Consider the following 25,939-nt stretch of genomic DNA (forward strand, 5'->3'; position numbering starts at 1 on the left):
CAGCAGAGCTGGCCGTCTCTGACACTCTGGGAGCTGGGGAATGAGTCCTCCTGTCCTCTAGTCTAGAAGGGGGAAAAGGAATCTGGGTGGTACACCATGGTGTCTGTGGCAGGCGCGGTACTCATAGGAGTTTTTGAGCCTGTTTTTGAAATAGCAGAAGCTTCTAAGTCTGAAAAAGGGCACACCCTTGTCAACATTTGTTGTCTCTTGTCTTTTGGATGACAGCCATTCTAATTGGTGTGAGGTGATACCTCACGGTGGTTTTGGTTCTCATTTCCCTGATGAGTAGTGATGTTGAGCACCTTTTCATATGCCCGTTGGCCATTTGTACTTTTTTTTTAAGTAGGCGCCTCACACATCATGGAACCTAATGCGGGGTTTGAACTCATGACCCTGAAATTCACACCTGAACTGAGATAAAGAGTTGGCCCCTTAACCAACAAACCCACCCAAGCGTCTCTGTATGTCTTCTTTAAAGATATTTTATTTATTATTTGACAGTGAGATAGAGAGCACAAATAGGCAGAGTGGCAGGCAGAGGGAGAGGGAGAAACAGGCTCTCCACTGAGCAGAGAGCCCGATGTGGGGCTCGATCCCAGGATCCTAGGATCATGACCCAAGGCAGCTGCTCAACCCACTGAGCCACCCAGGTGCCCCGTATGTCTTCTTTAGAAAGCTGTTAATTCAGGTCCTCTGCCCATTAAAAAAATTGTTGTTGTTTTTTCTATTGAGTTGTATGAGTTCTTCATATGTTTTGGATTTGGAAAAAGATGATTACATAGAGTGGAATATTATTCAGCCATGAGAAAGAAGGAAATCCTGCCATTTCCGACAGGATGAAATATGGATGAAACTGGAGGGTTATTATGCTAAAGTGAAATAAGTCAGACAGAGAAAGACAAATCCTGTAGGATATCACTACATGTGGAATTTAAAAAAGCCAAACTCAGAGAAACAGATAGTAGACTGATTGTTATCAGGGGCTGCAGGTGAGGGAAATGGGGAGATACTGGTCAAAGGGGACAAACTTCCAGTTATTAATAGCTTCTGGGGAACTCATGTACAGCATGTAGATGATAACCAGTAATATTGTATTATGTATTTGAATGGTACTAAGAGAGAAGATCTTACATATTCTTGCCACAAAAAAGAAATAAATGGTCGGGGCGCCTGGGTGGCTCAGTGGGTTAAAGCCTCTGCCTTCGGCTCAGGTCATGATCCCAGGGTTCTGGGATCAAGTCCCGAATCGGGCTTTCTGCTCAGTGGGGAGCCTGCTTCCTCCTCTCTCTCTCTGCCTGCCTCTCTGCCTACTTGTGATCTCTGTCAAATAAATTAATTAATTAAATCTTCAAAAAAAAAAAAGAAAAAGTAAAAAGAAATGGTCATGATGTATGTGATGGGTTGGAGGTGTTAGCTAATGCAGTGGTAATAATCTCATTTCCTAATATATGAAATGTATACATGTCAATACACTGTATATTTTAAATTTACAAAGTGTTTATATAATGTCAATTACATCTCAATAAAGCTGGAGGGGAAAAAAGCTCAAGTCAGATATTTACATGTAATGCAGGAGAAACAAAGAGCTCCTGTGTTTCCGGCTGACAGTGGCCTTGAATGACCTTATCAGATCTCCCCAGAATGCCATACAGGGCACATAAGTTGTGACAGGGTACAAGATTGGGTGAAGGTGGGAGGGTTGCCCAGACCTGCCTGGAATGGAGAAGGAGCTCCTCAGAGTTTCCTAATCTTTTCACTAACATCCCAGTTAACAATAGAAGAGGTTACAAATCTCTGGGCGCCTGCCACTGTGGTAGGTTCTCTCCCCAGAGTTAGCCCTTCCTGTAGTTGCCCTTACATCCCTAGGAGGTAGGGGGAGGGGAGGAGGGGCTGCTCTCTCTTCCCAATAACAGTCCCTTCCTTTCTTTTCTTTTCTTTCTTTTTTTTTTTTTTAAAGATTTTATTTATTTGTTTGAAATCAGACAGAAATCACAAGTAGGCAGAGAGGCAGGCAGAGAGGGTGGGGCGGGGGTAGGCTCTCTGCAGGGCTCGTTCCCAGGACCCTGAGATCATGACCTGAGCCGAAGGCAGAGGCTTAACCCACTGAGCCACCCAGGCGCCCCTGTCCTTTCCTTTCTGACTCGTGGACACCTATGAGACCTTCACTAAATGCCTCCTCCGGACTTCACTAGACTATGACTGAGCATCGGCAGGACAGGGACCGTTCTTGTGTCTGTGTGTCCCAGGGTCCTGCTTGGAGCCTCAGCCTGTGGCGTGGGGCTGAGCCAGATGGAAGCTTTCCTTTCGGTCTTGCTGCATGGGATTCATGGGTGGCTGGGTGGAGGAGCCGGGTTGAGGTGACTTCCTGAGGGGAGCAGCCCTGTCATATCCCTCCTCGTCCCTCCTGTCCCAGCTGAGAGCTTGCATGGAGGTGGCCCTCAACAGATGAGCTCTGAATACACGAGAGAAGAGTAAGAAGAGATGCCCAGGGAAGGGGGTACAGACGGGGTAAACTATGGGGATCTTTTGAGAGGGGGCAGATCTAGAAAACACTAACAACCACTATGATGTACTGAGCATCTACTATGTTCCAGAAGGTCCTGCATGGTCCTACTGGCACTCCATGTTGGACTCATGGGCCAGATTGGGGAGATACTACGATTTGGGGCTCCTACGGAGATGGCTTGTTTGGCGACGGCTATAGGCATTTGAGTCGCTGAGTTGGGGGCCCAGGGCAGCCAGTATCCCGTGGCTCTGCTGAGACCTCGGACAAGTCTCTTACCCTCTGTACTCCACACTGTCCACCTTCAATCACACCCCTTGCTCAAGGATAGTGAAAACGGGATCCTTAAACACCTCCCTTCTTTGTGCCGTCTCTCCTCCCAAGCTCCCCTTCCCCTTTGATTAGCAATGGTGCACAGCGGCTGCTTTATAAAAAGATGGGGCAACACTGAGTTGCTGTGAGTGTCCTGGGATCAGCCAGAGTCAGAATACGTGGGTTTCAGCTCAGATCTGCATCACTGTCACAGTGCAGCAGTCTGGGAGTGGTGGTGGTGGTGGGGCGGGGGTGTAAGGGCTGCATATATCTGTCCAGATGCAAATGTGTCGCTCAGGAACAGCCCATTAGCTGTTCTGAGGAGTGGATGGGGTAAGGTCTTCATTGCTCGTTTGAGGTGAAATGTATTGGATGTGTCTTAAAACCAGTCAGCTCCCTGTGATGGGCACTAACATTTGTGGCCAGAGGCGTGGATAATCCAAATCTGGTATGTAATTGAAAATACCATTTGCATTTGACTTTGGAAAGCATTGCATGCGAGCGTGTGTGTGCGCTGGGGGGAGGGGAGGAAAGACAGCTGTACTTTATGAGTATGTTTATTTCCGACTCCCATTAGGGCTAATTTGCATTTATTGGACACGATCGCTGGGAGAGGTTGGCAGGGCGGGCTCCGCACGCAGCGTTCCTCAGCCGTTGCTTGCTCACCAGGCAGGCCACTGGGTTCCACAGGTACATGGGATTCCTGCGGACTGACACGCAACCTCAGCGACCATGCCAGCAGGCTGGGGATGTCATGCTATGTCTGGAGTCAGATCTGGGGCTGCTCTGTGGCCTCTCCAGTTACTAGCAGTGTGGTCTTGGGTCATTTAATTAGTTCTCTGAGCCTGTGTCTCATCATAACACAGAGAGGTAATACCACTTACTCTGAACGGTCGGTGGGCTGATGCTGGGAGATGGAATTCTATGAGCCCTCTCTTCTCTCTCCCCCTACCTCATCTCCCAAAGAATGGTTCTGCCCCACCCATCTGCTGCCAGGTGGTAGCTGGGGGCTCCAAGAGGCCAGGCAAAGGCAGGTCAGACAGGAGGAACTCTGGAGTCAGAGGTGGTCATTTGCTCTTCAGGAAGCAGGGGGTGCTGAAGGCTGAGTAATTCGCAGCCCACCTTCCCAGGGAGGGTCTTTTTAAAAAAAAATTAGCTTTCAAAGATTTTATTTATTTAGTTGACAGAGATCGAGAGAGAGAGAGAGAGAGAGAGAGAGAGAGAGAACAAGCTAGGGGGAGAGGCAGAGGTAGAGGGAAAAGCAGACCCTCCTCTAAGCAGGGAGTCCAATGTGGGACTAAATCCCAGGACCCTGGGATCATGATGTGAGCCAGAGTCTGATGCTTAACCCACTGAGCCCCCCAGGAAAGGGTTTTAGAAAGGAGGAGGGCATGGTCTCTCCTCAAAGAATGGGGGTGGGGCTCTGTCTGGATTTTGTGTCTACTCCAGAGTCTCAAGGAGGTCTAAGTGGAGAGAAAGGAGGGCTGCAGATCATCATGAAACTGGAGTCCCAAAGATGGGATTTGAGTCTCAGGACCACTGCTCTCCAACTGTGTTTACCTGGGTAAGTTTCACCTCTCCAAGCCTCAGCGTTCACATCCGTAAAGTGGGCACAGCAGTAAATACTGTCAGAGAGTCATGGAGGCCCAGAGAAGATGAGCGAGCTTGTAAACAGAGCTCTGTGCAGACATGAGAATTATAGTGAGAGCTGAGGCTCTGAGTGGGACTGCTTAAGTGTGGGTGAATGGGGGCACTTCTTCCCTTCTCCCATTTCTCTGTGTGGGTGGGTGGATGGGGAGGAAAGCCCTCTCTTCCTGCAAGGCTGGCTGAGAACTAATTCAAGGCCATACAGCTCTAGCTAAAGGCTGCCTCACGGTTCCCTTTTCTGCTTGGGGCTCAGCTGTTTGGCTCCTGTGTTCTTTGCTTCTCTTGTCAAGGTCTGCGGCAGGTAAGGAGGTCCTATCAGGAGCACCTGCTCACATCCAGCCCCAGAGCAGAGACCCAGGTGTCTCAGCGTGGGCGGGATGGAGGCTGTCACGCGGAAGGCCCTCGGAGCTGTTCTGACTCCATACAGCTCCCTTATTCGACGGATAAAGGAGCTGGCCCAGAGAAGGTGAGTGCTGTGCTCCAGGCAAAACAGCAAGTTACTCTCCCTTGGGGTGCTGCAGCCCAGATACGTTTTTTTCAGAAAGGATGATTTCAGAATCCAGACTTTTAGTTTCTTGTCTTCAATGAGCCAAATGGCCCCCATACTTGCTGGCCTGATTCCTCAGGACTTATCAAGTGCAAGAATGACTTACAGATGGGTATCTAGGAGCAGAAGCCACTGATAACATGGAGGATGGTCAATGTCTAGTCTCCTGTGCTGAAAGGGGAAGATGAGCTCAAGTTGCAGCACGAGGGACTGAGGTTAGACATCAGAAAGAACTGTCATTAGAGACACACCTAGAGGAGAGAGGTCTGGCTTCATTATCCAAACTCCCCGGCTCCCGAGCCCAGGTCAGGGAGCAGTTGAGTGTGACACGGAGACAAGACCCTGAGGCAGGATATGACCATGAGGCAGGGAGATGGACCTGGTGGCTTCTTGAAGCCCATCTCAGCTCATGTTCGCTTACACACTTGCTCATTAGTTTTCCTGCAGTTTCTTCCCTGCTCCCAATTAGCCTCTGTCTATCCAGTTCTCTGAGAGGTGTTTCTACTTGGAGGGGAGAGGACGAGAGTACAGGAGCAGAACGCAGGGGAGGGCGAGCCTACTGATTTCCTGTCAGGCAACACACCTCTATGACGCCAGGCTCTTGCTGTTGGAGGGGAAACAACCACCAGGCGATTTCTACAGCTTCCTATCAAAACTTAGATCAGTTGACTCAGAAAGGGCCTTTTCTTCCAAATGGCCTATGCCTCAACAGCCATGAATGGTGCATTATCAAGATGCGGAAGGGGGCTCGAGATGGGCTCCACAGGGCAAGATATGTCTTCTCACCTGCTCTGATCCCCCAGCTCCTCCCTGCTTCTCTGATCCTTGGGGGAGAGATATCAGGCTGCAGCCCCAGAGCCTTGGCTGGGAGCCAGTGGCGGTAGGACTGAATGAGAGCCCTCGGGAAGGACAAAGAGGCTGGGCTTCCAGGGGGATGGGCCAGGGAGCAGCAACCGAAGCATGAAGCTGGACATGAGGCAGAACATTCCGAGGCTGCACTGAGTGACCAGAAAGCCTTTGGGCTAGCCCTGGGGACTCTGGCTGAGCAGCAGGGGCGGTCATTCACATGGAATGTTCCAGAGCATCTCCCCCTTGGATATTTCTCTGGAAGCTCACCATGGACCCACTGAGGGAGGCAGGGTGGCACGGGCCTCAGGTGTCCTCCTGGACTCGGGAGGAAAGGATCCATCACCAGTCAGAGAGTTGCCCATCATCATACAGCAGGAATGTGAGCTGGAACCTGAACTTGAGGTCAGTGGTTTCCCCATAGCATCTTGACTCAGCCATCTGTATCTTGCACTCTCCATCCCCAGCTCGCCCCTCCCAAACACAAGGCCATCACTCCCTGACCCAGAGCTGGGTCATTCCTACTGCTCCCCCTCCCCCCAGTCCTGGGACACTTTCCTGGTTTAGGCTGGGGGTAGATGGTCCAACACCTCTGCGCCAACTCAGGGCCAGGTACAAAACGTAACGGTGTGTCCCCCTCCCCCCAAACCTCAGTCATGGAGATAAATAATATTTGAATAAAAAATTTTTAAAAATATCAACACAAATGCAAAAACAGCCACGGTGAACAAAACATCACAATTTTAAATAAAGACAGGATTATGAAGCTGAGATTCATTTAAAATGATTTAAGGTGACCGCCTTGTCGAGAGAAATGATCAAATACGCCAATTTTCTCAAGTGAAAATGAAATAAGCAAAGAGAAGTAGATAGTAGATGATTTTATTACTGACACGTTTGCTCCCACCCGAGCCAGGAGAGTAGAATGACAAACTTTGTTTTTGTTGTAAATGAAGTATTTAGGCTGAAAATCACGTGCGTTTCAGTATTTTTTCAAGCACTTTAATGTTCTAAAAATAAAGTTAATTATTAAAAAAGGACATAAAATCATGGATCCAGGGGCACACATTCCTCTGGCCTTAGGCTTAGGATGGTTTTGGGCTTGGTGCTGTTACTGATCCAGTCTCTATTGAATATTTTGATATTTTATTCAGAAACTAATGATTTTTTTAGCATTAATTTGGAGTTTGAAAATTTTTACCTTAAAACGTTATCTAGATCCCTGAGTTGTTTGAAGAGATCCTTCTTAAACAATGTAAGAGATCCCTCTTAAATGTTATGCCTCACCCCAACCTTGGTCTTGCTTTAGCTGCCTCCCCATAGAGGGAATCTGCCCTCCTTTCCTGTCCCTGGTAAGGACAAAATGCAGGCTGACCCGTCAGGCTCTTGGGACCTACCTGGGGCATGTTCAGGCCTAGAAATGTCCTAGGGGGACGTGAGCAATGGGGTGGGAGCAGGCTGCCAAGGGAAGATAGATGGGCTCCAGAGACCCTACAGATAGAGATGGGCAGCCATTCCTGAGGCCATCCATCAAGTTCTCCGTGCAATGACACACCTTAATCAGGCCAGGGGGCCTCTGGGCCTCAGGGGTGGTGCGGCAGGGAGAAGCCCATGAGCAGCGGCTCCCGCAGGCTTTGAGCTAGTGCGTAGGAGGGGTAGGGCTCAGCCAGGTTGGTCAGGCTGTGCACTGACCAATTCCAGAAGAGTGCTGTACCCTTGGCTTGTCCCCCTTTGCTCCTGTCCTCCAGGTAGGACAATATCAGCTCAGACCCTGGGCTGGGGGTTGAGGGCTGGGCTGGAAGGGACTGCAGGAAGGCCGATGGGGAAATGGAAGCCGGTGAAGGGGACAGCTCAGGAGTGGGCCTGCAGACTTGCTTTTCTTTGCTTTCTCCGTGCTTTCCCTCTGTCTGCAGAATGGAGTCTGAACCCTAAGCCTGACTTTGAGGCCCTCTGTCACCTGGCCCTAGCTTCTCTTACCCTCTGACCCACCACAGGTCCTTCACAGGAACCCCCTCCTCCCTCCACTCCCAGGCCCCTCCACCTTTACTGAACGACTCCAGAGTGGCTCACCCTGCAGATCCAAGTTCTGCTTCCTCCCCAAAGCCTTCCCTGTCTGTCTGCATCTCTCCCTGTCCCACTGATTCTTGCTGGCCAGGTTTCCGTATGGAATCATCTTGTATGTTTTTAAGTCACTTCCCTGAAGGTCTGAAGGTTCTCTGAAGGCCTGTGTGACTGCTCCTGTCAAGCATTTCCCCTCGGGGCCTGGCACCTTGCTGACAGTAGTGCCTTAGGAATGAGGCGACCCTATGTGTGCTCTCAGATCTATGGTTCCCCAAGTTGAGTGGAGGGCAGGAGGCAGGGGCAGCTGCCTGAGGGGCCCCATTAGTGTCCAGTGAGGACCCTGGAGTAGGAGGGGAGCTTAGGAGTGGAGCTCAGAGATCACATCTGGTTCCTCTTGCCTTCTGCTCAGGACACGGGGTTCTGCTAGTCCTGACCTCTTACCAGCTCAGGTCAGACATTACAGTGTGCCCTTGACTTTGTTCTGCCTCTCACACTCGGTTGGCTGTGACTCCACCATGTAAATATGCACAGATCTCATTCCTTCTCACACTTGTGCTGCTGTTGTCCTAGGCAGGTCACCAAGATCTAACAGCCGGATCTGGCAGCAGCTTCTTAACCAGGTTCCTGCAATCATCCCTGCCCCCACAGCCCTTGCTGGGAAGTCCTTTTAATAGCTTTGACCTCTGCTCAAAGCTTCTGGTAGTTCCCTCTCTCAATCAGAGTTAAGTTTGAAGCCCTTACTGTGGTCTGCGAGATCCAATAAAATCTGGCCCCTTGATCCCTCTGACCTAATATCCATCAGTCTCTCCTTTATTCACTCTGCATCAGCCAGCCGCACAGACCTCTCTGCTGTTTCTGGGAAATCACAAGAACTGCCCCAGGGCCTTTGCATCACTATGCTCCCCATCTGGAATGTTCTTTCTCTAAACATTTGCTGGGCTCACTTTCTCTCTTCAGATCTTTGGTTATGTGTTCCTTACTCAAAGAGGCCCTCCCTCGTTTTCCAGAAAAATAACATCTCTGCCCCACCCCTCTCCATCTCCTTACCCTGCTTTTGTGTTGCTTTATGGCACTCAGGATATTACAGAACTGTTTGTTTACCATCTGTCTCCCTCCACAGGCAGAGGCAGTGACTTTTTCCGTTTTGTTCACTATTGTATCTGCAGTGCCTAGAATAGCAAGGGCACGCTGTAGGCACTTCCTATGAATGGCTACTAGTTGCAGAAAGACAGAGCTCTCCCATCTGCATATGGGTGGATGGACTCCATCTTGGCAGGCCATGGGCAGCTCCCGTGCTCTGGTTGAAGGCCCCTCTGCACCCTGTGGTCCCTACTTTGTGGGAGGTGAGCACCTTACACATTCCCATGCAGAACCTTATTCCATCTCCTCTGCAATTCCCGGAGGCTCCCAGGGTTCGAGTGAGAAGCCTGAGGTCACCTGTGAGGTAAGGGTAGAGCGTGCGTCATAGCTCAGGCCCCTGGGGCCCAGCCTTGTTGTTCTGGTTCTGCTGGGTGGCCCTGTGGCCTGATTCATGAGAGCCCTGCCTGAGCCCCTGGCCCGGCCGGCTCCCTGGGAGGTTGCTGAGCGAATCCCTAGTCTCTCCAGTCTGGGCATGGTTCCAGGTGTGAGTCACTGCTTAGTCACTGTTCTGGCTTACTTTATGATGAAGGGTGATTATAATAAAGGCCATTAATCACAGGGAACGATGGCTCACACTTGGGAGTTCTCCAGCCTGGTTTTGCTAGAGAGCCCAGGGTGTTTCCATTCATCTCAAACGGTCTTTCTGAATCGTGGGGACAGCCAGCGAGACTTGTTCCTATTTTACAGCCAGGGAAACGGAGAGCCTGGAAGGTATAATGACTTGCCCAAGGTCTCAGATGACGTCAGGGGAGGAACTAGAGCAATGGCGTGCCAGGAAGGCGGCTCTTCAAACACAACGCAACACTAAACAAAACCCTGATGGCGGTGTTTGGTGAGCCTATGGCTCGAATGCTCCCGTGATAGCCAATTTCAAGTTACCAACATGCGGCTGCTGGCAGAGTTGGGAAGAGAAGGCACCGCTGGCTCTCACGGGCAGTACAAGCCCCCTCCGGCCCACCACTGGGTCAGGGCACGCTGGGTCAGGGCTTCTAACTTCCCTTCCAAAGCTCACAGTCTGTAAGACACGTTGACACAGAGTGCTCACTGGATTTTCCTAACAGCCTTTTTATTTTTATTTTTTATTTATTTATTTGAGAGAGAGAGAGCACAAATAGGCAGAGCGGCAGGCAGAGGGAAAATCAGGCTCCATACTGAGCAGGAAAAAACAAAACAAAACAAACAAACAAAAAAACCAAACTCCTCTTAGGAAGCCCAATGTGGGACTCGATCCCAGAACCTTGGGATCAGGTCCTGAGCTGAAGGCAACAACTGAACCAACGACTGAACCACCCAGGCGCCTCTTAACAGTCTTTTTCGATAGGCAGTTATTACGTCCGTTTATCAGATGAGAAAACTGGGGCTCAACAATGAACTGATCTGTTGGAGGTGGGAGGGGAGGGCTCTGCTTGCTGGGAATGCAGCCAGGGCGCGACGGAAACCCTGTCTGGCCAGTCCTCCAGTTGTTTCTCCAGCAACTGGAGTGGGCTTTGAGCCCCTGCATGCAGTGGACGGTTGCTGGTGGAGGCGAAGCTGCCCGAGCTTGCTGGTGACCTTGGTGGTCATTCATTTGTTCCACCAACTTTACTGAGTGCTGTTCTCTGTGGGGCCTTTGCAAGGTGCCGGGTGCAGACAGTAAGGACTCTTGGTCCCTGACCACAGGGGACATATAGTCCAGGTGCGGGGAGGGACCCACACAGTGCCGGGACTGACATGGGGAGATGCAGGGTACCTGGAAACCTGGGAGGGACCTAGACCACAGAAGGCTGAGCCTGCCGGGCCTATGCAGCATGCAGGGTGGGGGTGTTGAGAGGGGACTAGGAAGGAAGCAAGAGAAGGTGAGAGACAGTCACATGTGTGCCAAGTGTTGGGAGAAGAGGAGTGAGCTGGAGGTGTGCAGGAGGGGGAGCTGAGGCTGGAGGAAAGCGGACCCTAAGTCAGACCCTTCCTGCCCAGGGCCTCTGGTTCTGCACCGGCGGGTCCCCGAGGCCTTTTCCGCTCTGACAGTCCCTGGTCCAGTATTCGGAGTGCGCTCAGTCACTGAGTTTGCTGGAGTCAGAGACTCTGGAGTGCCATGAGGCAGATGCCAGCCTGGCCAGAGTCTGTCAAAGCTCCATTTGGATGGAGGAGCCCTGGCAAACAGACCTCCTGTCGCTGGTCTTAAAATCCCTGGCTCCCCAGAGCTCAGTGGAGGCAGGAAAGCTGTCGGCTGCCCGGGTGCCATCCTCATGCTCCCAGACACAGAGCAAAGCCACACAAGGTGGGGGTGGTGTCAGAAAAGGCCACGTGTGGACTCTGGCCACAGGCCCCCAGGGGCTGGAGGGAGCCCGCAGGGCAGGCTGTGTGTCAGCGAGAAGGGAAGGGTAGGGGTTCCCAGTGCAGATGGATAACCACAGGGCATGTGGGCCGAGGCCTCACTTGGCTCTGGGTGCCCCAGGGGGCAACAGAACACTTCCCGGCATTGGCCAGTGCGGGTGGGGCAGGCACTCTGAAGCCCTAAGCATTCGGGCAGCACGTTCACTACCCCGAAGCCACTGTGCGGAGAGGCCACGTGGAGAGACCACACACAGATGGAGAGAGATGCCTGAGGAGAGGAGAGAAGACTTCAACATGACCCTAGCCCCTCTGCCCCTCCTACGTCTGATTGCAATGAGACACCCTGAGCCAGAGCCATCTTGCTGAGCTGGCGTTAGCTCCTTGACCCACAGAAACCTTGAGAGCTAATAAATGATTACTGCTATTTAAAGCCCTTGAGTGTGGGCTGATTTGTTACACGGCAACAGACAACTGGAACACATTTTGCAGAAATGGCCTGCCGATTCTCAAAGGAACCTGTGCTCCAAACATTGTGAGGCACTGTGCTGTTTGTAACAGGCTTTCTTATACATACTCATCTTTCTCTTTACGATAGCCAAGAACACTGCTAGGGCAGGTATTCTTAATTCTTACAGAAGAAGACACTGAGGGTCAGAGAGGCTAAGTGATTTGGACAAGGTGCACACAGGACCAGGGCCTAGGAATTTGACTGCAAGTCCACTGTCTTCTCTACCACACCATGCCTCCTCGCCAGCTCATTTCTCAACTACATGGGAATCCAAGTCTTTGGCCAAGTTTGGAGGGAGGGATGAGTGCAATGGAGGCAACAGGAAGGAAGACCTCAAGGAAGCGGGGTAGAGTTAGGGATTCCTGGAAAAGGAGGTTCAGTCCAGGGTAGACTGCAAAGCTTTTGAGAGCTAAGTCTGGCTTTCTTTTTCACGAGCTCAGAATGCTGAACAGAAGCCCGCAGAAAAGTCGGGGTGGGAGGCAAACATGAAGACTCAGTGCCAACAGTGCTGGGCTGTGAGTCAGGGCTGGGGAAGCAGGGCTCAGCCAACAGGGACAGACCCAGATCCTAAGTCCCAGAAACATCTCTCTGGACCCCCAGGAACTATAATCACCCAGAACTGCTTCTTGAAGGAGGATGGGAGGGACCTGCAGGCAAGGAACCAAGCAGTGGAGGGAAGAGAGGGGACCCACTCTTGAAGGTGGTGGGTAATGGCAGAGGAAAATGTACTCCTGGATCCCTCTGAGAATCCTTTCAGACTGCAGGTCAAATACTTAACAGAGCAGCTGCATAAATTAACATACTTTATATAGGGAATGCACTTTGCATGTGCCTGGGCTTAAGAGCCCGTTCAGTGGTGTGTGTGCTTGTGCATGCGTGCGTGCATGCGTGCGTGCGAGTGTGCGAGGCCCCTCTTCACTGAAATGACTGACAAGGGCCATTTCCTGTTGCCCTTCCTCTCTGCTGTCTCTCACCAGGAGGGAGCATGTCCAGGGTGGGTCAGACAAATCACACAGGTCTCCCTGGTGCCCAAGCCCACCGCCACCAGACTGAGCACATGACGGCGCACCGCGCGGGCCCTGGAGAGCTGTTCCGGCTTGCCTCTGCTTTGCAGAATCAGCTCAGGTTGCCTAGAACGCTCTTTATGGAGGAGGATGCCCCATCCCAGAGCCCGAAGTTGACTTGGTCCAGGCAGCACAGCTGGCTTTCCTGCTTACTTTCTTCGAGGTGGACCCCTCTGATGGAGAAGTTCCCCACTCTTCAGCCAGAGAGGAAGCCAGGCTGACTGCACCTGTGTGAGTGCCCAGGGACAAGACAGCTCATCTGCCTTCTCTTCCCACATGGGGCCTGCTGCTCTTGGGGCAGGGAGGCTCCTGCACTGGTGCGGGATGGGGGAGGTTCCGTTATCAGCACTTTCTCTGCCCCAAGCCTGGGGCTGAGCCCAGAGATTCCCAGATGACTAAATCGTAGCCATGGACCCCTGTGGGGCCCACAGACCTTCCCAATCCCCAGAGCCCTGCAGGTAACTGGGGCAGGTGGTTGGCTCACAGGTAAGTGTTTTCCCCATTTTACAGATGAGGACACTGAGGCTCAGAGAGTTCAAGGGACAGATTTGCCCAAAGTCTGTTCATCAGACCCTGTGCCTCCCTTCGAGCTGGACTGGGCTGATGAGTGGGAGGGGGCAGGGGACGTGGTGGCCAGAAGCTCCAAAAGCCCAGGTGTGGTAAAAAAGGGGACCCTGACACAGGGGAGTCAGTTTCTTTCCCCAAATGATGTCATCAGCTGAGACAAAAAGGAGATAGTTGAGGGGAAAAAATGCACATTTCTGCATTCCGAGTTTCCCCCTCATTAATTTTAATCTAATTTGATCACAACATTCCTTGGTAAACAGCAGCCTCCCTTAATAAGCCAGGCTCTTCCCCCCGACCCTGCAATTGTGTTCTTAATCAGCTAGTGTATCAGGAAAGACTCACAGCTAATTGTCGCCAGGCCTTGTGCTATCCTGTGTGTCAAGGTAAGGGATGGCAGCGAGAGATAATTATAATCAGATCTAATTAGTAATTATAACAGATTCCAACTAGAAATTGTTTTCAGTTAAATATTCCCAGAGAGGTGCTAATAGTCTCCGGGGCACACTGAGTGCCACAGACACAGGGGGAAGGGGTTCATGGGGAGCCAGTGACTTTGCACCCGTGATTTTCATCCTCTGACCTGCTAGTGAGTATGGGCATGGCTAAGGCACAGGAGGTGGGTGGGTCTGTGGGGGCGAAGCAGGCACTCAGGCACTCACCGGGCTCTGGGGGCCACCTGCGTCTCTGGTGGTGGTACCTTCCCCAGCTGAGCCGCCCGCCGTGGGCCTTCAGCAAATACCAATGATCAAAATGGCTCAGGACCCCAAGACAGGGAAACTTCTGGATTATTCAAGAATAATATGCTTAGTCACCATGCGATATTTGCTGCTAGAATCACTGTTGAGTTGAATGGCATTCAAGGTATTCCGCAGGAGTCCTCAGGCTAACAAAAATCGGGGGGAGGGACTCTCCATCCCCACTACAGCACCCCTGCCCCAGCATTTGCCCTTTCTTGTCTCTAGCAAGTGCTTCGGCAAACTCCTGGTTGTCCTACCTTCTGTTAACCAGGATCTAACACACGGGCACTTTCCTGCCTTCAGACCCATACCCCATATGCTATATGGTTCTTTTTCAGGGGGCATCAGGTCAGGAGATGAACTTCGTCAAACGCCTACAATGGTTTCCACTGCTTATAACCAAGGTTTAAACTCTCTGGCATGGCTCAAGTCCCTTTTTTATGGAGTGTCTCCCCTTACACTTCTCACCCACTCCATTCCTTTCTCATCCACTCCAGTCATCCCTGAACCCCGGCTCTCCATTCAGAGTGTGCTGTTTTGGATGTCTCTGTGCTTTCACTTGTGTTATTATGATGATTTTTTTTTCATCCTCCTTCTACTAAAATCCTACTGATTCTATCCAGGAAGATTTCAGAATCCGCTTCTCTTGTGAAGCCTTCCCAGATCTCCTCCACTGAAACGAACACTTTCTCTGTATTTTGCTTACATATTCAAACACTTTTTTCATTCTGCCTCATATGACAGTAAGTGGCTTAAGTGTTTTCTCTGTCCTGTGGCTATAAACTCCTTGAAGGTACAGAGGATGGTTTACTATTTCTGCGTCTCCCCTTTGTCTTTGACACTTTTACAGAGAGTAGAAATTTAATAAAGATTTGCTGAATAAAGGAGCTGGGAAGCTTCCACTCAGAGACCGCATTACGATATTAATGCTAGTGCTGCCGGGAAGCTGACCTTGACATTTCTAGGTCCGGGCCTTTGAACCTGCCTCTACATTGGGTGCTGTTGGGTTGCTGGAGGATGATGAGATGGAATTTGGTGAGAGGATCCAGGAATGCCTGCGTCCTGTTTAAATCAGCTTTCCCGAACCCACATGTGGCGATTGAGCGCTGGAAGTGAGGTTAGTGTGATTGGAGAGCTATATTTTTAGTTTTATTTGATCTTAATTAACTCGAAATTAAAATCAAGTAGCCACCTGTGGCCGGCAGCTGCTGCATCAGACAGCAGGTCTAGAGTCTCCAGTGGGAGACCTCAGCACACGGGGCAGCACGAAGAGCCTAGAACCAAAGGCTATTTTGTGTCAAATGAGGCTGGCCACAAGTTCTGCCAGAGACTCCTACTGGTTCCAGTAGGAAAATGGGATCTATTTTTAATGCATTCTTATATTATTTCAGGGCTGATGTGGGTAGGATGTCGATCTGATAACTCTCTATTAACTAAAGTACTAGATTAATAAAGGACACGCCCCTCCCCCACCACATTGGGAAATGAGAGCCTAATGTTACTTAATTCACTGCCTGCTGAGCGGATCCTCCCGCTCCCGCCTGTCACGGGTCCCATTTAAATGCCACGCTCCGTAAGGAGCATTTTCATACCAGGCGGTGAGTGGCAGGAGAGAGCCTGGTCACCAGTTCTGGGCTTGTGTCACCTTAGAGCTGCTGTTAGCTGGGAAGGAACACACTGTCCATTCATCTATGACAAACTGATTAATTTGTTCAAATTCCACTCATGCTCCAAAGCTCACCTAAAACCCTCCTGCAAGCCTGCCTTTGCTAACTTGGCTGGGACGACAGGGTGCTGCTGGCCTTCTGCCTTCCCCCCTCCTTGTCCTGCTTCAGGCCAGGTGGGAGGTGCATGCTGGGAGTCTACGACGGGGCTCAATGAGGCCAGGGGATTTCAGTGTCAGGTGGATGCAGCTAGTTGTGGAGATGAGCAACGGCAAGTGGGGACCAGGGAGCTGCACTGCGCTCAGGGGAGCCGCCCCTCCATTGCTGTTGCCCAGCAGGCAAATGGCCTTGATACTGCCAGATCTTTGCAACAGAAGCCAGAAATGTGAATTTTTAATACAAAACCCTTCAGAATCTTACATGCTGGCAACGGATTTAGAAACCTCTAAAGATACTCTGGGAGCGAAGCAGACGTGTCTGTGTGCCTATGTGGCCTGCCCGTTGCCAGCTGCCTCTCGCAAACCTGGGCTCAGGGATTCCTGCAGCCTCTGTCCACTTGATAGTCCCTCATTCCTTGGCAAAGCCCATGCTACCCCTTGCATAGGGTTTGCGGTTGACACACTTTGTTGGAAAATGTGTCTACAGGGAAGGCAGAGTCCCAGACGTGTCACGTGTGTGCAAGGCCCAGGGGTCTGTCCTGGGAATGCTGCCCCTAGCTCCCCCAGCCACTGCCATCCCCACCCCCCCCCCCCGCCCCGGTTGGGGCAGGATAAGATGGGGCAGGTCCTCTGTCTAGTGGCTTTCCAAAGAAGCCATCCCTCCAGGTGGACACACCTTGGAGTAAAGAGATTCAATTAAGCACCGGTTCACAGCCAGTGCTGAAATCCTCCCTCCAGAGAACCATTTCCTGCGATGGATTTTTTAAGACCAGCAGTTGGAGAATCTCTCTCTCTCTCTCTCTTTTTCCTTTTGGTACTGTGTCTCTAGTCAATAAATAAGTGGGAAATAAAGGATTTGAGAGAAAATAGGATGCAGTCAAAAGGTAAATTGTGGGCTTAAAAGCCCCCAAGAGACTGCTACAGACCTGGAAATGTTTCCTGGTTTGGTGCCCCCCTCCTCCAAACCTGGGTTCAGGCTCTTGGATTTGCATTTCCGAAAGGTAATCGTGAAAACTGATTTCCCTTGGTTGCATTTCGTTGGTGTAGAAACTAAAGAGGCTGTTGCTTTACAGTAATAACATCAACATTTCAGCCACCTTCGCCTTAATTATTTCCTCTGTCTTGCCAATGGAAGCCGTTGAATGTGATTTATAGGCGGCCAGGAAGTGGCGTGAGCGGGTGTGTGGCTCAGATAGGGGGCCAAGATGATGTCCCCCCTCACTGGGTGTCACTGGTATAAAAACAAGAACTAAAAGCTTTGCAGCACTTAAGTAATAATAAAGTCAACATTTCACCTGCCTTTCCCTTAATTATTTTTCTATCTCATTCTTGGTACCTGAACCTCCGTAGATAAGATTCAGCACAGATAAAAGCCAAGGGCTCTCATTCTTTTCCACACATAAGCTGCTGCTCTTCTGCCACTCTGTGGGACAAGGGAGCTGTGGATGGCAGACAGGCTCTCTCCCAGATCTGTCCGGGGAGGTTTCAGAGACTGTGGACCCCAGATGGGCCAAGGGCAACGGGAAAGGGAGACAGGTGGGAGTGAAGGCAGGCGTGGGCACAAGGAGGGCCACCCTGGTCTGGGAGGCAGGTGCAGCCTAGAAGCTGGAAGTCGAGGCGGGGCCGTCTCCCCTAGGTGCTCCTAGGCAGTGAAGAGTGGGTCCCATTAGACTTGGGGGGAGGGGTCTGATCACACATGCTCCTACGAAAGCTCCCAAGACAGTGGAAAAAGCACCTGGGATTGTCTAAGCTTCACTGCTAGCTAGCTGAGCGGTCTTGGGGAAGTAGCTCAACCCTTCTGGGCCATAGTCTCCTAAAAATAAATAAGTTGGTCTATATTAGTTATTAAACTTTGGGGAGAGTCCTGATTGACTCTTATGAGAATGTGAAACAGCACCCCAGAAATGCATATCTACATTCAGGTCTTTGCATCCAAGTTTACAGGGATGAAAGGCACCACCCCCAAAACCTTGGCATTGTGCTGGACTCCTCTCTTTTTCTCCCACCTGCAGTCCATTACCTCCACTGCCACCATCCTGGTCGGAGTCCCCTCACCTTTCACTTGGGTCACTGCAAGAGTCACTTAACAGATCTCCTTCTCCCGCCCTCTTGTAGTTTGTACTCAATTCAGCAGCCGCGGTGATCCTTTTAAAAAAGGAACTTGGAGGGGTGTCTGGGTGGCTCAGTTGTTAACTGTCTACCTTCAGCTCAGGCTGTGATCCCAGGATCCCAGGAGCCCACTTTGGGCTCTCTGCTCAGTGAGAAGCCTGCTTCCCCCTCTCTCATTCCCCTTGCTTGTGTTCTGTCTCTCACTCTCTCTCTCTGTCAAATAAATACATAAAAATCTTTTTAAAAAAATGGAACTTGGATCATCCACTCCTCTATTTAGAACCCTTCAATGACTGCTTTTTCAGGTAATGTAGAGATTTTATTTCAAGATTCACAGCCAACACATTCACCTCTTCAAGTCTTTGTTTAAAAAGCTAACTTCTAGGAACACCTGGGTGGCTCAGTCATTTAAGTGTCTGCCTTTGGTTCAGGTCATTATCTCAGGGTTCTGGGATCGAGCATCATGTTGGGGTTCCCTGCCCAGTGGAGAGTCTGTTTCTCCCTCTCCATCTGCATCCCTCCAACTGCTCTTGCATGCACACACTCTCTCTCGTTCTTGTGTGAATAAATAAAATCTTAAAAAAAAAAGCCACCCCCAAAATGGAAAACCTGAGTAGAGCTATATCAAGTAAAGAAATGATAAATCTTATCAAATATGTAAAGAATAGATAATATCAATCCTTCACAAAATGTTCCAGAATATACAAGACCAGCATTGTCTTGATGTTAAACTCAAAGAGATCACAAGAAAAGAGAACCACAGACCACTGTCCATCATGACTATAGATGAAAAGACCTCAACAAAAATGAGCAAACTGAAGCCAGTATCATATGAAAAAGATTAAACACCATGACTGAAATTTATCCTGAGAATGCAAGGTTGGTTTGATATCTGAAAATCAATTAATGTAATATACCACATTAATAGAATAAAGAGCAAAAACCACATGATCATCACAAGAGATGTGGTAAGAGCATTTCATAAAACCCACTATCATTCATGGTGAAAGCTTTTAACAAAGCAGGAACAGATGGAAACTTCCTCAACTTGATATAGTGCATCCATGTAAAATTTACAGATCACATATTTTATGATGAAAGAGACTGGAAGTAAATCCAGGATATTTTTCTCATCACTTCTATTCAACTTCATGCTGGAAGTTCTAGGCAAAACAAGGGAAAAAAGGCATCAGATTGGCAAAAAAGTAAAACTATCTTTATTCTCAGACAAGATAATCCTATATGCAGAAAATCTTAAGGAATTCACAAAAACCATTAAAATCTAAAAACGTGGTTACAGCAAGGTTATAGGATCCAAGACCCATACACAAATGTCAATTGTTTTTCTGTGTATTAGCAACAGATTATCTGGAAAGTAAATTAAGAAAATCATTTTTTTACAGCAGCATCACAAAGAATAAAATGCTAGGGAATGAACTGAATACAAGGACAAGACATGAGCTAAAAACTACAAAAATTAATGATCTAAACAAATGGAGAGACGTCACGTGTTCATGGATTAGAGGGCTCAGTATTGTGAAGATGACAGTTCTCCTCAAATTGGTCTATAGCTTCAACACAATTCCTATCAAAATTTCAGAAACCATTTTGATCAGCTGATCCTAGGATTTATATGGAAATGCAAGAGAGCTAAATTAGCTAAAACCATTTTGAAAAAGAATAAAATTGGAGTTGCTTTTCCTGATTTCAAAACTTGCTAGAAAACTATAGTAATTAAGCCACCATAGTACTGGCATAAAGAAGAATCCCATAGGCCAATGAACTGAGAGCCTGGAAATAAACCCTTACATTTTTGGTCAGTTGCTACTTGACAAAGACGTTAAGGCACTTCAGAGGAGGAAATGACAGGCTTTTTCATCAAATGATGCTGGGACAACTGGATAGTTGAATGCAAAAATGATGAATTTAAGTCCTTATTTCACAAATTATAGAGAAATTAACGCAAAATGAATCACAGACTAAATCTCAGAGCCAAAACTCTAGAACTTGTAGAAGAAAATATAGGAGTAAATCTTTGTGCCCTTGGGTTAGACAAAGTTCGTAGATATAATATAAAAGATGTATTTATTTGAGAGATTGAGAGAAAGTGAGCCCAGGAGGAGGGTCAGAGGGAGAAAGGGTCTTAAGCAGACTCCCCTCTGAGCATGGAGCCAGATTTGAGGTTCAATCTTACAACCCTGAGAGCATGAGCTGGGCTCACTGGGCATGGAGTCTGCTTAAAATTCTCTCTCTCCCTCTGTCCCTCTCCCACTCATGCATGTGCTCTCTCTCCCTCTCTAAAATAAATAAATATTAAAGAAATTGATAACATCAATTGATCATATCACATGATGCTCAACATTGAGAGTCATTAGAAGGAAATCAAGGGGCACCTGGGTGGCTCAGTGGGTTAAGCTTCTGCCTTCGGCTCAGGTCATGAACTCAGGGTCCTGGGATCGAGCCCCGGATCGGGCTCTATGCTCAGTGGGGAGCCTGCTTCCCCCTCTCTCTCTGCCTGCTTCTCTGCCTACTTGTGATCTCTCTCTCTCTGTCAAATAATAAATAAAATCTTTAAAAAATTAAAAAAAAAAAGAGAAGGGAATCAAAAGCACGATGGGATACCACTTGAAACTTTCCAAAATTACCATAATAGAAGAGCTAAACGGTAACGGGTGTTGATGAGGATATACAGAAACTGGAATGCTCATAAATTGTTGGTCAGAATGGAATAAATGATGCAGCCATTTTGGAAAAGAGTTTGACACTTAAAAAGTTAGGCATAAGCTAGTTGCTCTACTCCTAGGAGCTGACCCATGAAAAATGGAAACAGAGCACCTGGGTGGCTCAGTTATGTGGCCGACTCTTGATTTTGGCTCAGGTTGTGATCTCAGGGTCGTGAAATTGAGCCCCCCATTGGGGTCTGTGCTCAGCAGGGAATCCGCTTAAAGATTCTCTCTCTCTGTCCCTTCCCCTGCTCTCTTCCCCTCCCCCCAGAAAAATGAAAACATATACCCACACATAGACTTGTATATGAATGTTCTTAGTAGCACTATTCACGATAGCCTGAAAACTGGAACCATCCAAATGTCCATCAAGTTATGAATGGATAAACAAAGTATTTATCAATAAAAGGCAACAGAAAGAAATGAACTATGGGTACATGCAACCACATAAGCCAATCTCAAAAGTACTATGCTGAGTGAAAGGGGCCAGATGAGAAGACCACATATTGTATGGATCTATTTACATGAAATGTCCAGAAAAAGCAAGTCCATAGAGACAGAAGGAGGATCAGTGGTTCCTAGGACTGAGGGTGGAACGGAGATCAACAAGTGATCTTTTTAGGGTGATGGAAATGGCCTAATATTAATATTGTGGTGATGGTCACCCAACTCCATTCATTTACTAAAAATCATTGAGCTATACACTTAAAATGGTTGAACTTAATGGTATGTAAATTATACCTCAAGAAAGCTGTTGGAACACCTGGGTGGCTCAGTTGGTTAAGCAGCTCAGGTCATGATCCCAGCGTCCTGGGATCGAGTCCCACATCGGGCTCCTTGCTCAGCAGGGAACCTGCTTCTCCCTCTGCCTCTGCCTGCCACTCTGTCTGCCTGTGCTCACTATCTCTGACAAATAAATAAATAAAATCTTAAAAAAAAAAAAAAGAAAGAAAAGAAACCTGTTAAAAGGGCACCTGGGTGGCTCAGTGGGTTAAGCCTCTGCCTTTAGCTTGGGTCATGATCTCAGGGTCCTGGGACTGAGTCCTGCATTGGGCTCTCTGCTCAGCAGGGAGCCTGCTTCCCTCCTCTCTCTCATTTATTAAAAAATAAATGGAAAGATGAAAAAAAGTTAACTTCCCCTGGGAGGTCCCCCCTGACTGCTCAACTTGTCCTCTCTTAAGAAACTCAACTCCTTATACTCTGCTCTACTTTGAGAGCACTTACCGCCTTCTAAAAGACTATAACATTCTTGCAATGTTTATTGTTTATTGTCTAATTCCCTCTGCAGGAAAATATGTTCCACGAAGGCAGGAGATTTTACTCTGTTCATAATCTATCGGCCACACGCTGATGTATATTTCTGGTGCCTAGAACAGTATCTGACACATGGAAGGTGCCCAGATCCATGCTGAAAAAATGAAGTGAAGAAGCCTTGCTTGGTGGATTCCCTCCAGTTCTGATTCTCTAAATCAAGGTTAGGTTTCAGTCTTCAGGAGAACCATTGCCCATGCCAACTTGGTATTTGGGGCCAGGGCTGGAAGAGAGCCAGGGTCTTCCCAGGTGACCCTTTGTTAGAGCCCAACTTTCCCAGTCAGAGAAGATGCGTTTTCCTTCCCATGTGTTGTGCAGGCTCTAGTCTATTTCCTTTCCTCCCCTCCCCTCCCCTCTCATCTCCTAGCCATTTGCAAGATGAGTTCTTTCCATCATCCTAGGGAACAAGTGTGTGTCCATCTCTGTGTGTAGAGAGACGGGGAGCGAGCAGAGCAGGGAGGAAGCGGTGTGTCTGGGAGGTGCAGCTCTTCCAGCGGGATGGCTGTGTGGCCATGGGCTTGCCCCTCTGCTTCTTGCTTTCTCCCCACCCCCCCTGAGGCTGCTATAGTGTTCCTGGCAGGCACCAGGTGATTCTTCAGCCGCTAACACGGTTCCTGACATATTTACACATGGAAAGTTCCTCCTTTCCATAAACATTTACAAACACCTGATCGACTTGTGAAAATGTGACACTCTTTTGGAAGCCAGCCTTCTTGGGCTGCGGGGCTCAGGTACTTTGGTAAAACGGAAGCACCTGCACGGGCTTCTGGGTGCCTAGCACACTCCCAGTTAGGAAAACCCCCTCTGACCGGACAGAATCATGCCGAGGCCTGGAGCGAGGGGGAAACAAGCAGCGGGCATTCCTCTGATAATGAGACTTAATGGGATGGAAAACCGATGCTGTGGGTCCAGAGACCCTGGCTCCCCAGGCGTATCTGGGAAACAGGGTGTGGGGGGGCTGTCAGGAAGCTTTCGGTTCCTTGTGCAGGCCCCTCTCTGACGCTGGGGGCCCTGGGACGGTTCAAAAGGGGCTCCTGGAATTCCCTGGGGCTGGAAGGAGACCTGTATCCTGATGGTCCATTATCTTAAGGGGAGGACTACGAGGCAGTGGGCCAGGGTTCCCAAAATGCCCCTCTCTGGCCAGACCTCCCAGCTGGGTCGCACCCCAACACAGCCCCAAACTAACAGAGCTCTGGCTGTTCCCCCTCCTGAGATAGCTGTGCATCTTTGCTCTGGAGAGAAGTGACACCCCTGCCACGTAGGTGTCCTCCGCTGACCTGGGACAGCAGGGGTCTCCTCGGGGGCTCCGGCCTCCACCCCCTCTCCTGGGACCCTCTTTCTGCCACCGCTCCTGTGGGTGTGCTTTGGGCAAGTGACTTCATCTGGAAACTCCCTGCTGAAACTCCACCCCTCCACTGTCCCACCGGCTGCCGGGGGAAGGCTTTCATTTGGTGGTGCTTTCCTTTCTCATTTCATGCTGTAATGGAGATTCATTGCTAGTTTTAAATCCATAATTTGCCATGAAACCCTCGTCTCAGGCCCGGGCTGAGGTTGAAGCGGAGAAGTGGCGAGCTATTTTTACCCCTGGAGTCTCCCTGCCCAGCTCAGCAGGTCTGGCCTCCCCCCGGGGCTGGCTTGGACCACCGTCCTGGGTGGGACACCCATGGTGCCCCAGAGGCTGGAGTCGTGAGAGAGGTGATTCCTTCCCGGGTGGGACCCCGCTGGCCCTGGCCCTCCCTCTGGGTCACTGTGACCCTTCCTCCCTGCACTTGGTTTCTCATTATGGGGAATCAGTAGAAAAGCGGGGTCTCGCGCTGGGTCTCTCACGCCCCACCTGCTCTGTTCATTTCTGGGCCTGACCAGGAGGGGACGGTCAGAGCTTTTGTTGAGTTACTAAGATTTGTCCATTTCCCAACAGTGACAGATTCTCTTGACCGAGGGTCCCTGTGTCTTTCCACTATGATTCGGCCATGCTTAGAATTGAGTGTGTGTGTGTGTGTGTGTGTGCATGCACACCCGTGCATTTGTCCTTGAGGTGAGGCATCTGTGTGTGTCTACGATTGATGCATGAACAGGAAGCCTCGTATGTAGCCAGCTGGGTTTCCTGACAGGACTCCTGCAAGGCCCCCGGACATAAGCCGGCTCTTGCCTGTGCTTTTTCGGGCATGTGGGGACATGCGGGAGCCATGCCCAAGGCAGAGGAAGCAGCCCCCTGATGGCAGAGTAGGTGAGGGCCCCCCTGAGGGCAGCTGCAGCCTGGAAGTTACAGGAAGGTGGCTCTCCCCTCCCAGGCAGCTGCTGGTTCCGCGGCAAATGGCTGATGTCAGGAGATCAAGGTCCTCTTGCAGCCCTCCAGTCTAGCTCACGCTCCCCTTTGCTGAGCAGTGAAGGCTGCTCAGCATCTCCCAGGGTCACACTTGGTTAAAGCAGTGGAAGAACATATTATCCTTGCTCCTCAGAGCCAGGGAACAATGGGAACAGTGCCCCTCAGACCCGACCCCCAAACTACTATCAAATGAAGGCAAATCACAGCCGGACCGAGGCGCGGACTTGGACTTCCTCTTCCCCGCTCCTGATTTTATCAGACAGAGAGAGACAGAGGGTCCAGAGATGGTTATGCATCACTATCCCAGGTCTCAAGGGCAAAGACCCAGGCCTGTCATGTCGGTGCAAGACCTGGGACAATGATGTGTGTCTTCCAACCTCCAGGTGGAGGCCCTTGTCCTGCTTAGACCCGGAGGCGTGGCAGTGCTCTGGGTATGATGGTGGCATCCTTCGGGGCCGTGGGGCTGTTTGGGGAGCCTCAGACATGTAGTGATGGGGACCCTGAGGGGTCAGCAGAACTCTGTACGGGGTGGTGGGGGTGGGGAGCTGGAGGCGGAGTGCCTTGCCTGTGCAGCAGACCCAGTGGGCTCCTACAGAACCTCCCTGCCTTTCCTTGTGCTGCTGTTGAAAGCAAGAGATGCTGGAAGGTGGTGAGGAGGGCCTGGCTGTGGGTTGGCCACTGGGGACGCTGCCTCCGGTCCAAGGCAGAGTGTTGGGCCTCTCCAGCGAGACCATTTAAATAGGCTGATTATCTCTCTTCTCATTGGCTGGGTCTGGGCAGGGTAAGGCAGGCATGGGTGTCTCTGGCATCAGGTCTCCCCACTTCCTGCCTGCCCTCCCCCCTACACACAGATGGGAAGGGAAGCACTGAGTTTGCCTCCATCCCTGATGGACCCCCCCAAGCCCTTTGGGGCCTTGCAATTTGTTCTGACACTGAGGTTGAAATGAAGAACAGGTAGATGGGGAGTCAGGCTGGCGGTGGCGGGAAAGGGGGGCAGCATTCCTTTCCATGGAAGATTAGAGAATCAGGGAGACTGTGGGGGGGGGCAGCAGGAGGGAGGGCCCAGCTCTGAAGTCAATGTACGTGACCCAGTGGCTACAGGAACCTCCAGAGAGACCCTCCATCACTGCCTCCTGCCCTGCCCAACCTCCACATGCCACTGACTACAGATCTGGGCAGCTACTCAGGGAGGTCATATGACTAACTACCCTCAATATAATACAATAATATAAATATAATCATATAATAATACTTTATTAGTATATTAATATAATTAATATCATTAATAATATTAATATCATTATATAATATAATAAATAAGTTAATTAAAATAAATATTATTATATTATATTATATTATATTATAATGTAATTTAGAAGACAGGCACTATTGATCACCTTACG

At 49.8% G+C, this 25,939-nt stretch overlaps 1 protein-coding gene across 5 annotated transcripts in view; it reads right to left on the minus strand.

The window, feature by feature from the left end:
* Positions 1–25,939, minus strand: part of KIRREL3 (kirre like nephrin family adhesion molecule 3) — a 545,218-nt gene that overhangs the window by 57,475 nt on the left and 461,804 nt on the right. The window lies entirely within an intron of this gene.

This window comes from Mustela erminea, chromosome 9 (assembly GCF_009829155.1).
Source record: "Mustela erminea isolate mMusErm1 chromosome 9, mMusErm1.Pri, whole genome shotgun sequence".
Taxonomy (NCBI): domain Eukaryota; kingdom Metazoa; phylum Chordata; class Mammalia; order Carnivora; family Mustelidae; genus Mustela; species Mustela erminea.